Source organism: Ranitomeya variabilis, chromosome 4, assembly GCF_051348905.1.
Source record: "Ranitomeya variabilis isolate aRanVar5 chromosome 4, aRanVar5.hap1, whole genome shotgun sequence".
NCBI classification, from domain to species: Eukaryota; Metazoa; Chordata; class Amphibia; order Anura; family Dendrobatidae; genus Ranitomeya; species Ranitomeya variabilis.
The window spans coordinates 718,952,821-718,965,653 of record NC_135235.1 but is presented as its reverse complement, the minus strand read 5'-3'; the positions used below and the strand labels follow the sequence as shown (position 1 = coordinate 718,965,653).

Genomic DNA, 12,833 nt, shown 5'->3' with positions numbered 1-12,833 from the left:
GGTGGTAGATGATGAGGAGGAGGACACAAAATGACCAAAATCAGGAAGCGTATACCCATGTGTGGGTGTAAAGAGGTGCATGGGAATATACCTCCCAAAAAGACACTGTATTGGAGGTTATGTTTCGCTGTCATTTGGTGGTATAGAGAAGTCTTGCCCATTCCAGCCCTTGTTCATTTCTATAAGAGTCAGCCTGTCTGCATTTTCAGTTGACACGCAAATTATCTGTTATAATTCCACCAGCAGCACTAAAAACCCGCTTTGACAAAACGCTAGCAGCAGGCCAGGACCTTCAAAGCGTAGACTGCCAGTTCATGCCACGTGTCCAGCTTGGATACCCAATAATTAAAAGGCACAGAGTGTTAGGGTTGGTGGAACGCATAAATATATATAAAACAGGTGCGTTCGCAACCCGGGGTCCACCGTGCAGGAGAGAAACCTGCTGCTAGTAACAGGCGGTAATATATGGCGGTATAAGCAAACTCTGTTACTTCACAGATTCACTAAGAAAAGAGAACGCCGTGCCCTGTTAGGCTACTTTCACATTTCCGTCTGTAGTTGGCCGTCACAAAGTGTTGGCGCGACGTACCGACGGACATTTGTGAAATAGTGTATATCGTGAGCAGCGGACGCAGTTTTTCAACAGGCCCGCTGTCCAGTCTAAAGTCCCGGGGAGGGAGGAAAGAGAGAGAGAGAGAGATCCGACCGGGCATGCGCAGTCGGAAACACGGGATACAACATACAGAAAAATGTTCCCTTGAATGTTTTTTTGCAAAAGACGGACCGTCACATTTTGCAGGATCCAGACAAAACGTGAGTCCATACGTCACTAATACAAGTCTATGGGAAAATGCAGGATCCTGCAAATTTTTTTGCAAGATCCTGCATTTTCAAAAATCGACGTATTGTGACAGTAGCAGAAAGATGGAAATGTGAAAGAAGCCTAAACCTCACAGGAGATCACAGCTACCTAATAGAGCCAACAGTGGTCATGCAGTCAGAATAGCACACAAGCAACTCCTCTCCTGTGGAGCTGGAATTCTAATGGCTATACGCCAGCCCTGAATCCACATACACAAAACTCCTCACCGGAGGTGCCGGTATTCTAGGGCCTTATTTCAGCCAAACCCTGACCACATACAACCATGACCACACTGGCGCTGAGCTCATAACATAGGTTTGATACTAGCGCATGGCCATGCAAACCTTTTATAGTTTTAGCACTCAAGGACCTTCCTAGTGGTCCAACAGAAACCGCTTCAGGACTTGCGTATGTGACCCCCGACCTCCAATGGGAGGTCGTCCCTTGGGCATACCCAGTATGGGAAAACCAGGGCTTAGGCTACTTTCACACTTCCGTCTTTTTGTGTCCGTCGTAGTGCAGCAAAATGACGGATCGACGGACGACATGAAAATAGTGAAAAACGTGTGACACATCCAGTGTGATGATGGATGCATCGTACACAAATTCCGGGAAAATAAATGTCCGGGGACGAGAGAGAGAGAAGAGAGAGAGAGACTTTTTCCCGGGCTTGAAAATCCTTCCGGGCATGCTCAGAGGGGAAAAACTGGATCCGTCGCTGGATTCCAGTGTGCGACGGATCCTGCGTCCATAGGCTTTCATTCTAGTGAACGACGTATGACGCAGGATCCGTCGGTACACATTTTCCCAACGCAGACAAAAAACATTACATTGAACGTTTTTTCCAGACAACGGTCTGCCAAAACACGACGGATGCGACGTGTGGCCATCCGTCGTGATCCATTGCTAATACAAGTCTATGGGAAAATGCAGGATCCTGCATTCTCAAAAATCGACGAATTGTGACGGGAGCTGAAAGACGGAAGTGTGAAAGTAGCCTTAGTCCCAGAAAGATCTGTTCGCTGCTGCTCAGCGCTGGCTACAAAGGCAGAGTCTGGAAGAACAGTAGTAACCAGTCAGCCTGAGTCAAACGCTGGGACCGATGTCTCCGCTAAGCAGGCTCCACTGCGGAGATGGTTCAAGACTCCCCCTGTGCAGAAGCGGGAACTCGACACCTAACATTACCCCCCTAGGGCCCACCTCCTTGGAACTCGCTACGCTCGAAGGCAGCAATGAGCTGCAGAGCCCGAATGTGCTCAGCAGGCTCCAGGACCTGTCCTCTGGGCCATAACCCTTCCAGTTTACCAAATAAAATTTTTTGCCACATACCACCTTGCACCCCAAAACAGCATTCACCTTGTAATCGTCTGTAGATGAACCCGATGTCCCAGCAGATGACTCGGAAAATCGGGACATGTATACGGGCTTTAAGAGGGACACATGAAAGGTGTCAGTGATAGCGTGGAGGACGGGCCAGACGGTAGACCACAGGGTTATATTGTCCGAGGATCTTGAAGGGACCCAAGTAGCGAGGTGCAAACTTAGTGGACTCAACTCGCAGCCTGATGTTACGGGCAGAGAGCCACACTAAGTCACCAGGAGCAAAGGTCGGAGCAGGACGCCGATGTGCATTGGCGGAGGACCTTATTCTCTCCTTGGAGGCCCAGATGGCATCCTGTGTGTGGTCCCAAATGTTCCGTGCCTCCATAGCCCAGTCTGCCTCCCTGGAGTTGGCGGAAGAAACGGGGATAGGCACAGGAACCCGCGGATGCTGGCCTTAAATAAGGTGGAAAGGAGTCTGACCGGTGGAGTCAGCTATGGCGTTGTTAATCGCAAACTCCACCCACGATAGCAAGGATGCCTAGTCATCCTGCCTGGCAGAAACAAAATGTCATAGATATGTGACCAGGGTCTGGTTAGCCCTCTCTACCAACCCATTCGTCTCGGGATGATATGCTGAGGAGAGACTCAACTCAATGCTGAGTAGACAACAAAGCTCTCTCCAGAATCAAGACTCAAACTGGGGACCCCGGTCTCTGACAATTTTGTCCAGCATACCGTGTAGGCGAAAGATATGTTTGATAAACAACGCCGCCAGAGCCCATGCAGAAGGTAGACGTGGAAGAGGCACCAAGTGCACCATTTTGGAAAAATGGTCGATCACCCAAATAATGGTGCAGCTATGAGACTTGGGTAAGCCCACCACAAAATCTATCCCGACCATCTCCCAGGGCCTGTCCGCCACCGTCAGTGGGTGAAGCAACCCAGCTGGCCAGTGACAAGGAGACTTGTTCTTGGCGCAGGAGACACATGCCCGAACATAGTCTGCGATGTCACAGGCCATATGCGGCCACCATTATGTCCTCGCCAATAGCTCAGATGTCCTTTTGGTCCCAAAATGTCCACCCACCCTGGACGAGTGAGCCCAAGAGAGAACCTCCAGACGTAAACGTGATGGTACAAAAGTTTTGCCCGGAGGCACAGACTCTAGCGAAACCGGGGCCACGGTTCTCAGGCTCTCGGAAGGGACAATAAGCTGAGGGTCCTCTTCCTCCTCCTGAGATGATACAATGGAGTGAGAGAGAGCATCGGCACAAATGTTCTTCTCCCCAGAAAGAAAATGGAGGGTGAAATGGAACCAGGAGAAGAACAAGGATCATCTGGCCTGGGAAGAATTTAACCTCTGGGCTGTCTGTAAATAGACCAAATTATTGTGGTCTGTGAATACTTGGAAAGGGAAAGCAAGCCACCTCCAAAAGATGTCTCCACTCTGAGACCGAGGTGGAGAGCATATCCTGGAAGATATCGTTTACTAAGTCTTGGAAAATGACTGGAGCATTACAGAGCCCAAAGAGCATCACCAGATGTTCATAGAGCCCATCCCTGGTGTTAAAAGCCGTCTTCTATTCGTCCCCTCACGGATGCGAATCAGGTTGTAAGCACCCCGCAGATCTAGTTTAGTAAATACCCTTGCTCCCCGAAGCCTATCAAAAAGCTCAGATATCAGGGGCAGGGGATTCTTATTCTTAACGGTGATGGCATTAAGACCCCTGTAATCTATGCATGGACGTAGTTCCCCTTTCTTCTGCATGAAGAAGAACCCAGCCCCTGCAGGTGGCACTGACTTTCTAATGAATCCTCTTGCCAGATTTTCCTGGATGTACTGCGACATTGCCTCATCTCCGGGAGAAATTGCTCAGCACCAGGCAAGAGGTCAATAGGACAGTTATAGTGGCGATGAGGGGAAGGGTCTCCGGAGCCCTTTTGGAGAACACGTCCGCATAGGGCCAATATTGCTTGGGGAGCGAGGATAGATCTGCGTGTACCTCAGTAGTAGCAACCTGATCACTTTCCCTCTGATATCTACCCCCACAAGATTCACCCCATCCCAAAATTCTGCCTGTGGACCACTCAATATAAGGAGAGTGGTACCGTAGCCAAGGTATCCCTAACAGGACCTCATCAATTCCCTCAGGAATGATGAGCAGAGATATAATCTCCTGATGAGATGGCGACATGGACAGAGTGAAAGGGATGGTCTGGTGTGTTATCTGTGAGGGCAGTGTCGACCCATTCACTACTCATACTGTCACTGGTTTAACTAGCATTACCAGGGGTATTGCGTGACGTTGAGTGAAGGCAGAAGAGATAAAATTGCCCTCCGCCCCAGAATCCACGCAGAGCTCTACTGAGTGAGTGAATGAGCCTATCGTAATTGTCCCCTTAAAGGACAATTTGGAGGCAAACATCGCCGTGTCTAGTGTACCTCCACCTACTACCACTAGATGCTGACGTTTCCTCGCTCGCTGGGAACATCTGGTGGCAAGATGTCCTGACTGCTGGCAAACATGACAGACCTTGAGTGCATGAGCGGTCTGGGACACTTCCATGGTCTCATGTGACTCAGAGACCTGGACCGGAGATTCCAAAGGTTTGGCGAGGGTGGGAGCCAGCCGAAAACCTCTGCCTACACTGGACCCGCTCTACCCTCCGCTCGTGAAAATGGAGGTCAATACAAGTAGACACAGTTATTAACTCCTCCAGTGTGGCGGGAATCTCCCTAGAAGCCTGAGCGTCCTTCACGTGGTCAGCCAGCCCCCTCCAAAATATAGGGATAAGGGCTTTATCTGACCACTCCAGCTCAGATGCTAGGGTGCGGAAGTGGGCGGCAAAATGGCTGACCAAGGACGAGCTCTGAGACAATGCCAACATTTGGAGCGCCATATCCTGGGTGACTCAAAGTCTTAAAAAGACCTGTTTCAGAGTGCTCAGGAACAGCGGAGCACTCTGCACCACAAGATCGCCACGCTCCCACAGTGATGTAGCCCATTCCAACGCCCTGTCCGACAGGAGAGACACAATAAGTCCCACCTTTGCCCGCTCTGTGGGGAAACCCTGACCACATACAACCATGACCACACTGGTGCTGAGCTCATATCATAAGTTTGATACTAGCGCATGGCCGTGTGGCCATGCGAACCTTTTATAGTTTTAGCACTCAAGGACCTTCCTAGTGGTCCAACAGGAGCCGCTTCAGGACTTGCGCATTTTACCCCCGACCTCCAATGTGAGGGCGTCCCGTGGGCATGCCCAGTATGGGAAAAGTAGGACTTAAGGTACCGTCACACTCAGCGACGCTGCAGCGATATAGACAATGAGCCGATCGCTGCAGCGTCACTGTTTAGGTCGCTGGGGAGCTGTCACACAGACAGCTCTCTCCAGCGACCAACGATCAGGGGAACGACTTCGGCATCATTGAAACTGTCTTCAACAATGCCGAAGTCCCCCTGCAGCACCCGGGTAAACATCGGGTTACTAAGTGCAAGGCCGTGCTTAGTAACCCGATATTTACCCTGGTTACCACTGTAAAAGTAAAAAAAAAAAAAACAGTACATACTCACCTTCTGATGTCTGTCACATCCCCCGGCATCCACAGGGTTACGCGCTGCTGCTCAGAGATTCCTGCACTTAATGTGTCAGCGCCGGCAGTAGCAGAGCACAGCGGTGACGTCACCGCTGTGCTCTGTTTTATGGCCGGCGCTGACACAGTCAGTGCAGGAAGTTCTCGGCAGCAGCGCGTAACCCAGTGGACGCCGGGGGACGTGACAGACATCAGAAGGTGAGTATGTACTGTTTTGGTTTTTTTACTTTTACAATGGTAACCAGGGTAAATATCGGGTTACTAAGCACGACCCTGCACTTAGTAACCAGATGTTTACCCTGGTTACAAGTGAACACATCGCTGGATCGGCGTCACACACGCCGATCCAGTGATGACAGCGGGTGATCAAGCGACTAAATAAAGTTCTGGACTTCTAGCTCCGACCAGCGATATCGCAGCGGGATCCAGATCCAGGTCACGGATCGTCGTCGATCTCGCTGCAAAGTCGCTTAGTGTGAAAATACCTTTAGTCCCAGAAAGATCGATTCGCTGCTACTCAGCGCTGGCTACAAAGGTAGAGCCTGGAAGAACAGTAGTAACCAGTCGCCCAGTATCAGCCTGAGTCAGATGCTGGGACTGATGTCTCCGCTGAGCAGGCTCCACTGCGGCTGGAGAAGAATGGGAGACCGCAGCAGAGATGGTTCAAGATTCCCCCTGTGCAGAGGTGGGATCTTGACAACAAAGAGGAATCTCAGAGGACGTTGGTACAGTCAGCAAGGTATTCCCTCACCTTCTTCCCAAACATTCCGATCCTTGTGACATTACCCCACGCCTCTGGGCCAGGGCGATGGGAGGGTCTGAGAAAACTGTCCCTGAACTTTGCCAGTGTTGCCCTGACACTGCTGGATTGTAGTTGTGTCTTTCGCATGTACTCCTTAGTTGTCCAACGCACTGTGACATTTGCCACCAGCATTTTCAGATGGGAATTTTTTAAACAATTCTGCAACAATGGCCCTTTGGTACTGCACCATTTTAGTACATCTGTCTGCCTCTGGAACAAAAGATTGAATGGTCTCCTTGTAGCATGGGTCTAAAAGTGTCACTACCTAGTAATGACTGTCACCCAAAATTTTTACAATACGAGGGTCACGGGAAAGGCAGCGCAACATAAAGTTAGCCATGCGTGCCAGACTTGTAACAGGAAAGCCTTTCATGTCCTCAAGAACAGGATGAGTGACCAAGGTATCCTCCTCCTCCTCCCTGTCCTCAGACAGATGGTATGACAGTTGTGCTTGTAGTACGTCTATACCGCATGAAAGTAGCTCCTGTTCTTCCTCCTCCTCATTGCAAACCAATCCATGTTGGGATGACATGAGGCTGTGTGTAATCACCTTGCATGGTTCCTTGCTCCATGTCCTCGTGCTGTACCTGCAATGCATTCTCTTTAATTGTGAGCAGAGAGCTTTTCAGAATGCAGAGAAGCGGGATGGTGATGCTAATTATGGCATCATCGCTGCTTAGCATCTTGGTGGGCTCCTCAAAATTTTGCAGGATGGTACAGATATCTGACATCCATGTCCACTCCTGAGGTCTTGTCTGAACTGAATAACGATGGCCTTGTTGATGCTGGTAGTCAACAACTGCCCTCTTCTGCTTACATATCCTTTCCAACATACGCAGTGTATAATTTCAATGCGTGGGGACATCACACACCAGTCGGTGATCCGGAAGTTGCAAACGCTGCTGAAGCACGGCAAGTAGCTGACTTTCTAAAATGGGCACACAATCGGCGTACTTTCATAAGCAGATGCGGCAGCTCCGGGGAGGTTTTGAATAAACTCTGAACCACAAGGTTAAGCACATGGGCCAGGCAAGGCACGTGTGTGAGCTCGCCTCAGAGCTGCCACCAGGTTCCGGCCATTGTCACACACGACCATGCCTGGCTGTAGGTTCAGCGATGTCAGCCACAGATCTGACTGCTCTTTCAGAGCTGTCCACAACTCTTCAGCATTGTGCGGTTTGTCACCTATGCAGATTAAATTCAGCACAGCCTGTTGGCGCTTGGATGAGGCACTGCTGTAGTGCTTCCAGCTTGTGACTGATGTGCTATTTTCGGAGATGGAGGCTGAAAAGGAGGCAGAAGAGGCGGTGCAGAAGCTGTAGACTGTGGGGGCAACCCAGATTCACTTTGGGCCCGCAATCCTCGGGGTTGGGAGGACATGCACCATCCTATAGTCCAACTGGGTCCCGGCTTCCAATATGTTAACCCAGTGTGCCATCAGTGAGATGTACCGTCCCTGCCCACAAGCACTTGTCCACGTGTCCATGGTTAGGTGGACTTTCCCAGTAACAGCATTGTTGAGGGCATGGGTAATGTTGGGACGGCACACTGGGAGAAATAGTGGCGGCTGGGGACCGAATATCTTGGGACAGCCGCCGCCATCAGGTTGCGGAAAGCTTCTATCTCCATGAGCCTAAAAGGCAAAATTTCAAGCACAAGCAGATGAGAAATTTCTGAACGTAGTACTGTGGCTTGTGAGGCGTTGGAGGCATACTTCCTCTTGCATTCCAATGACTGTGGTATGGACAACTGAAGGCTGAGCTGGGACAAGGACGTGGATGTGCTCAATGGTAGTGCTAGTTGAGTCTGGGTAATGGCAGCTGCAGGGCAGGAGCCATCTTCACATGCACCATGGTCAGGGGATTGGCTTTCATGCACAAGAGTGGAAGGAGTGTTGTTACCCGCAGCCACTGGTGCCTGTGGTTCGGCCCACAAAGTCGGGTGCTTTGTTGCCATGTGCTTGATCATGCTGGTGGTGGTCAGGCTGGTAGTTTTGCAACCCCTGCTGATGCGAGCCTGGCAGGTGTTGTAAATTGCCTGTTTGGGGTTAGCGGCAGTCTTTAAAAAAAGCAACCAGACTCGTGAAGACCTTACAGTTAGATTGGCAACTTCCATCATGTTGGTGTTGCATGGAACGGAACTGTGTGCTGCTGTCTTCGCTCTGCATGTCCTCCTGCCAGGTTGTGTCAGTTACTATATCATCCACCACCTTTTCTTCCACTTCCGCACCCTGGTCCTCCTCCTGATTTTCTGGCAATTGTCTCATCATCGTCCACTTCTTGTTACACATTAATACCATCGCCTTCGTGTGACCATTTCTGTTAAAATATTTGGGCATCGCTACATGGAATCTCCTCTTGCCTCGCTTTAAGTGGACCGTGAGAGAGGCCTGAATCGATAAATGGAAAAGTGAACAACTATTCGGAGTGTCCAAGTGTTAGATCAGTTGTCTCAGGGCACTCAGCATGGTGGAACGAAGGAGGATCAGGGAGAGGAATATGCTGTGCAGAGTCATGGCTACTCAGACTTGACCGTGTGGAAGACAGGGTGCTGCTGGTGGTGACAAAGTGACTTGAAGCATTACCTGCCATCCAACCAACTACCTTTTCACGCTGCTCTGGTGTCGATTGTTCTGCCATGCCCTATGAATTCTGACAAGAATCTGTTGCGAGAAGATGTGGGTGTTTGATGTGACCCACTTTCAGCTTGCCCATGGGCTCAAGCTCTGCATGCACCATCACATCCACTTCCCTGTCCCTTGCCATACGCCTTGCCCATTTTAATAAAACGGTGAATGCAAGCCTCGATTCTAATGATACAATTTGTAGGCCACAGATAGATGAGGTATGTCACAGCTATACCACTGTTCAATATGTGGCCTGTATTTTTTTTATTTTTTACCCCAAAAATAGTGTATAGACCTAGGGTAGCAGACAGCCCAAAAAGTGGAATGTAGTCCTGAAAAGCAACTATTTGGAGAGCACAGATAGACTAGGAGTCTTACGGAGATATTACACTCTTCAATATGTGGCCTGGAGTTCTTTTTTATTTTTTTTACTCAAAATACTGTATAGACCTAGGGTAGCTGACAGCCAAAAAATAGGAATGTAGGCCTAAAAATCAACTATTTGTAGAGCATAGATAGATCTGGCGTCTGACGGAGAAAGAACACTGTTAAATATGTGGCCTGGATTTTTTTGGGGCGCACCAAAATTGTCAATAAGTAGACTATGACCCTAAAAAAAAATGTAGCACGAAAATTGTAAAATATTTAGCCTAATGATATTTGATGCGTGTGGCGTACAAAACATAGTGATAAATATAAGAACTGTAGCTAAATATTTTTTGGCCAGATAAAGATTTTTGGTCAGCAAAATGGTGTCCAAAAATGAAACACAAAAAAGGCCCAGTAAAACAAAAAAATCTCTGTTGCAGAAAATATCAGTAAACATCAAGTGCTAGTAAAAAGATGGAAAAACACAGGGTATTTGGTTAATACGTTTTTTGAAAAAAAAAAAGTATATTAAGCCGCTCTATCAAACGTCAAGGTATACCCATATTAGAGCAGTCCTAACTAATGTATGTAATCCCTATCTGATGTATTTAAAAACCTGGTCATATGTTTAGTATCTGTATAAGCAGGATTCAGAAAGGAAATGTCCAATGTGGACATGTAGCATGGAATGGCTTTTATGTGCACGGCTCACAAGGAGGGGTGGGAACCTCCCTAGTCTTGTAGAAACAAGAAACAATTGGTTAAAACAAACACATGAGCCGTTCACACGGTAAACAAGCCTGTAGGGACACTGTTCACATCACCAAGAAACTGAAACACAAAAAAGGCACAGTAAAGCCAAAAAATACTCTGTTGCGGAAATTATCAGTAAACAGCAAGTGCTAGTAAAAAGATGTCCAAAAATGTAAGACACTCCAAAAAATACTACAGGAAAAAAAAGGCCACATCTGATACCTGGGACAAAAAAAAGCAGTTTTAAATCGCTCGATTTTCATGCTATTGTATTAAAATGAACTGGCTGTAGTCTGCAGTGTGACCAAGCAAATAAATGTAGAAAAAAAAGGGGGTTTGGATTGCTTTGTAATAAAATTAACAGGATTCAGGTGCCAAAAAAATTGAATCCTAGCCACAGATACCTACAGCTACGTGTATATAAAATAGGCAGCAGCAGACAGTAATGGGGCCTCTTGATGGAGCAGACTGCGGCAAGCAGGGTGGCGTCAGGTCTCTTATAGACCTGATGACTGTGCGGCTAGCCAATCACTGTAATACCACAACAAAGATGGCTGCGGTATAAGGCTATGTGCACACGTTGCGTTTTTTTTAGTGTTTTTTCTGCCTATTTTCCCTGCGGAAACGCTTAAAATAACGCTTACCAAATGCATTCCATTATTTTTAGTGGAATTCCGCATTGTTGTCACGGAAAAAAACGCAGCATGTTTATTAATTTGGTGGAATTTCGGTGATTTTGACGCTATATAATTGTATTGGGAAGCATGGGGAAAAAAACGCTAGAGAAACGCGAGCGGATTTCCTGCTAATGTAGTCCGATTTTGATGAGGAAAATTCTGCTTGCATTCTGCAACGTAGAATGTAAGCCTTACAGTGCATGGCAGACAATCCCTGCATATTCATTGGCGCTCTAAAGACCGCCAAAATTTCAGGGCGGAGACCCGAGCGCCAAATAATCCCGGAAATGCTCGGTGGTCGCCGAGTACCGTGATACTCGGGCGAGTAACGATTAGTGGCGAGCATGCTCGCTCATCACTAGTGAGATCCTGTTGGTGCATTGGAGACTCCGAATGGCCGGATGAGATTTCCCAATAATCCTCAGAAGGTAAAAACACCGTTTTCCACTGATCGCCCTTCATGATGCATCAAATTGTAAGACCCTCTAAGGGCAAGGTTAGAAAACCAATTACCTCCAAAGGCTGATTATAGCCACGGCGCCACTCTATACACGCTCCGTACACCTCGTACACACACGGCTCCGCTCCGTACACCTCGCACACACACGGCTCCACTCCGTACACCTCGTACACACACGGCTCCGCTCCATACACTTCGTACACACACGGCTCCGCTCCGTACACCTTGTACACACACGGCTCCGCTCCATACACTTCGTACACACACGGCTCTGCTCTGTACACCTATGGCTCTGCTACATCCATCTCGTACACACGGCTCTGCTCCGTACACCTTGTACACACACGGCTCCGCTCCGTACACCTCGTACACACACGGCTCTGCTACATCCACACTGTAAACCCCTCCTGACCCCACACATAAACTTTCCTTCATCCAGCACCATGACAACCAGCACAGCAGAGTCCTGCATACACTGAGGCCCCTGATCATGTGACCCCTGACTCCTCCCCTCCTGTGACCTCATCACAGGTCCTGTGTGCACAGAGCAGCCATATAGGTGGAGTGCGGCTCTGCGGGTGGAGGTCGGTGCTGGAGGCTCCATTATTCTCTATGTGGAGTGCGGCTCTGCAGGTGGAGGGTCCACACCAGAACTGTAGCAGGTAAAGACCCCAATATTCACAGGTGTCCCTTCTAATTGGGGGGAAACTATCACCTCTAATAATCCTCGGACAGTTCTGACAAACACGGAAAAGTGCCCCTTTATGGAGGTGACAGAAAGTCTGTTTAGTCACTTTAGCTTCATAGTATCAGCTCTAATCCAATGGTGAGAGAGCGATTTAGGCTACTTTCACACTTGCGTTTTTTTCCCATAGATTTGTATTGCCGACGGATCGTGACATATGGCCATACGTCTTGTCCTTCGTGCACTGCATGCATCATGTTTTGGTGGACCGTCGGCACGAAAAAAACATTCAATGTGTTTTTTCGTATGTCGCGTCCGCCATTTGCGACCGCACAAATGCCGCCGGAACTCCGCCCCCTCCTCCCCAGGACATAGAATGGGCAGCGGATGCGTTGAAAAACTGCATCCGCTGCCCACGTTGTGCCGAATTTGCACAACGTACGTCGGGCCGACGCTTTGCGACGACCCCGTACCAACGCAAGTGTGAAAGAAGCCTTACCCTGAAGAGTCACAGATTGTGGGGTTGTTATCAAATGTTATATTTAGGGGGTTTTGTGTTGTTTCCTTATAAGAATCACAATGGTTTTGTTCCTTTTCCGCTGATAGATACAAACGGCCCAACTATGAAAGACGGGAACCAAGGAAACCTGTATTACTCTCATAGTACGGGGCCCACAC

General features: G+C 48.7%; 2 protein-coding genes across 7 annotated transcripts in view; one reads left to right on the top strand and one right to left on the bottom strand.

Annotated features, from left to right (window-relative positions):
• The window catches only part of LOC143766587 (uncharacterized), a 925,271-nt gene that overhangs the window by 378,216 nt on the left and 534,222 nt on the right, over positions 1-12,833 (bottom strand). The window lies entirely within an intron of this gene.
• Positions 1-12,833, top strand: part of LOC143766599 (uncharacterized) — a 264,129-nt gene that overhangs the window by 190,649 nt on the left and 60,647 nt on the right. For 2 of the 6 annotated variants that reach the window (XM_077254395.1, XM_077254394.1), the window contains exon 1: positions 11,999-12,132. The exons of 3 other annotated variants lie outside the window; for them this stretch is intronic. The gene's annotated coding sequence lies outside the window, so the exon portion shown is untranslated. Of the gene's footprint in view, positions 1-11,998; positions 12,133-12,833 lie in introns of those variants that run through there. One more of the 6 variants, XM_077254396.1, reaches the window with a different exon arrangement.